This window comes from Orycteropus afer, unplaced genomic scaffold (genome assembly GCF_000298275.1).
Source record: "Orycteropus afer afer isolate SDZICR_OR568_19922 unplaced genomic scaffold, OryAfe1.0 scaffold00045, whole genome shotgun sequence".
Classification (NCBI taxonomy): Eukaryota; Metazoa; Chordata; class Mammalia; order Tubulidentata; family Orycteropodidae; genus Orycteropus; species Orycteropus afer.
The window spans coordinates 8220344-8223918 of record NW_006921632.1 but is presented as its reverse complement, the minus strand read 5'-3'; the positions used below and the strand labels follow the sequence as shown (position 1 = coordinate 8223918).

The 3575-nt window shown below is 41.0% G+C and overlaps 1 protein-coding gene across 1 annotated transcript in view; it reads left to right on the top strand.

The window, feature by feature from the left end:
- The window catches only part of ARID2 (AT-rich interaction domain 2), a 325308-nt gene that overhangs the window by 244839 nt on the left and 76894 nt on the right, over positions 1–3575 (top strand). The gene's annotated exons all lie outside the window — the stretch shown is intronic.

Below are 3575 nucleotides of genomic sequence, written 5' to 3'. Positions count from 1 at the left end.
TTTTTTTAGCTTTTCTGACATTCATAATTTTGTGTTTGTTAGGAGCTCTGGTAGCATAGTGCCTAAGACACTTGACTGCTAACCAGAGGGCTGGTGGTTCAAACCCAACAGCCACTCCTCGGAAGGAAGATGGGGCAATCTACTTCCATAGTGATACTGCCTCGGAAACCCAAGGAGGGGTCACTATGAGTCGGGTCCAACTTGACGGCACATAACAACATCAACAAACTATTTATTGTCATGTTTCTGCTATTTCCTCTTTTAGTACCTAATAACCTGTTTTTGCATGCCTTACTAAATGAAAGTGTTTCCTAGGCAGTTCAATCAGCCTGTAAAGAATTTAAGGACAGTTGTAATATGCTATTTCCACTGAGATCTGGGATTCACTGAACAGTTGCCTCACCTATTCTCTGAGTCATTTCTGTCTCCTAACTACTTAACAACCAGAGCCTATCCATATCCCTGATTAGATATATTGCCAATTCCGCTAATCTTCTTCTGGCTTGACTTTCTTCTTTTGCTCACCCTGATGACAGCAGATATGTAAGGTGTTAGGAAGAGATTGGAAGATGAAAAAGAGTTCCTTGCTTCAGAATACTTCATCCACTAGTATTCAGCTTTCTTCATGTGAATGGATAAAGCCAGACAGTGCTGCTCTTTGCATAATGGGCTTTTATTTTATATGTTAATACTGACTGGCTAGATGTATTATGTGTGTTGCTATAATATTGAGTTTTTGGTAGGGAAAGGAGCCCTGGTGGCACAGTGGTTAAGCATTCAGCTACTGACCAGCAGGTGGGTGGTTCAAGTTCACCAGCTGCTCTGTGGAAGAAAGATGTAGCAATCTGATTCTATAAAACCCTGCTGTCCTGTGTGGTCACTAAGAGTCAGAATCTACTTGACAGCAATGGTTTTTTGTTGTTGTTTTTTCCCCCCATTTCAAATGGATTGATGGAAAATACAAAATTGTTTTTAGACAGAAAACTAATACAAGTTGTTTCTTCATTTAAACATACACAAAATTTTTTTACATAATGTGGTATCTAACATAATAAACATTCAATACTGTTGTCTTTCAATTTTTTTTTTTTTTATGTTTAATCATTTCTCAATTCATCTTGGTTATGTTCCTGACTCAGTTTTGTCCTCTTAGAGTACTTTATAATCCTGTTACTTACAATACACCAAGCCAAATTAGAGAGACACTCCATTACTATGTTGTTGTTTCATCTGACCTCAGTTTTTATGTTCCTAATTTTCCAGTGTGGTTATATTCGATACTGATACCCCTGAAACAGGAAAGAAATAATAATATGTGCTAAGATTAGGACCAGTGCTAGGGACTTTTCACCAAAGCATTTTCTCATTTAATCATCACAGCAACCCTTTCAGCTAGAAGTTGTTACCCCTCATTTTAGAGATGATGATTCAAGATTCTAAATATCTCACTGCAAAAACGGCAAAGTGGCCACATATTCTGACCTCCTCTAATCCCACAAGAGGAAGGCAGAATCACCATCAATAGCGCAAGCCTATTACTGCAAGGCCAGACATGCTGCCTCCCTCCAGCCCTTTCTCCAACCATTCCTCCCAAAGCACCCACCACCTCCTCTGGGTTCGATAATTCACTGCAGTGGCCACACAGAATTCACGGATTACAGGGTTTATTAGGGAAGCACCAGGCTACAACTCAAGTTCAGGGAGAACACTCAGTCTCTCTCTCAGTCCACCGTCCCTCAGCCAACAGTCTCTCACAGTCTCTTTCCCAGCAGTGCTGGTCCCTCAGTGTCTCACTCAGCAATGCGTGTCTCTTGCGTCTCTTTCCCAGCAGCACGTGTCTCTTTCAGGAGCGCCTGTCTCTTTCAGCAGCAGGTCTTCCTCAGCCAGCAGTCAGAGAGAGTTCTGCCTTAGGAGGCCTCTTTTTGAGCCCAGCAGGGTGGTCAAACTAGCCAATCACAGCATCATAACTCTAAGCACCTGAGAGAGAGTGGGAACCTCCCAGAACATTGTTTTGTGCCACTCCCAACAGAAATCTTCCAGGTGGGTGACTTTAGCAATCAGGAGCTCCTCAGTTGCTCATAGAAAATCCCACCTTGGAGTTTACAGAGACTTATGGTTAGAAAAGCCACACTAAGTAATTTACTACACCGCACTCACTCAATGTCATCAATAAGAGGTGGCAACAGGATTGAAACCTAGATCTGTCTGAAACCAGAACTTTTGATCTTCTAACATTTTCTTCTATTCTAAAAGATTTTTCTATAAAGTTCTAAAAACTCCTTTTGTATACAATATATTGTTTGATCTATTGACATTATTGATTGTGAGTAGTACTAAAGCGTAATTTTAGGACATTTATGCAGCAGCTCTTTACTTAACACATGAACACATATGCATATAATCAAACCTTAAAGTCAGTGTATTTTATTCGTAATCTGAAAAATCTGTACTACTATGTATCTTCCCACAGAACAATGTTGTTGTTAGGTGCCATCACGTCATTCCGATGCATAGTGACCTCATGCACAACAAAACGAAACACTGTCCAGTCCTCTGCCATCCACACAGCTGTTGCTATACCTGAGCCCATTATTGTAGGCACTGTGTCAATCATTCTTATCAAGGTCTTCCTCTTTTTCACTGACCCTTTATGTTACTAAGCATGATACTCTTCCCAGGAAATGGTCCCTACTGACAACATGACAAAAGTACAAAAGGCGAAGTGTCACCATCCTCATTTCTAAGGAACATTCTGGCTGTATTTCATCCAGGACACATTTGTTCATTCTTCTTGCAGTCTGTGGTGTATTCAGTATTCTTCACCAACACCATAATTCAAATGCATCAATTCTGCAGTCTTCCTTATTGATTGTCCAGCATTCACATACCTGTGAGCGATTGAAAATACCATGGCTAGAGTCAGGCACACCTTAGTCTTCAAAGTTACATCTTTGCCTTTTAACACTTCAAAGAGGTCTTTTGCAGCTCATTTGCCCAACACAGTAATACGTAATTTGATCTCTTGACTGCTGCTTCCATGGATGTTGATTTCGGATCTGAGTAAAATGAAATCCTTGTCAACTTTGATCTTTTCTCCGTTTGCTTATTGGCCCAGATGTGAGGATTTTCTTTATGTTGAGGTGTGATCATATTGAACGAAGGCTGTAATCTTTGATCTTCGTCAGTAAGTGCTTCATGTGTTCTTTGCTTTCCGCAAGCAAGGTTGTATCATGCATATCATAGGTTGTTAATGAGTAGTCCTCCAATCCTGGTGCCGTGTTCTTCTTATAGTCCAGTTTCTTGGATTATTTGCTCAGCGTACAGATTAAATAAGTATGGCGAAAGGATAATACAGCACTGATGCACATCTTTCCTGATTTTAATCTACTTAGTATCTCCCTCTTCTGTTTGAATTACAGCCTCTTAGTCTGTGTACGGGAGCTCTGGTAGCATAGTGGCTAAGGCACTTGACTGCTCACCAGATGGCTGGCGGTTCAAACCCATCAGCCACTCCTCGGAAGGAAGGTTGGGCAATCCTACTTCCGTAGTGATACTGCCTCGGAAACCCAAGGAGG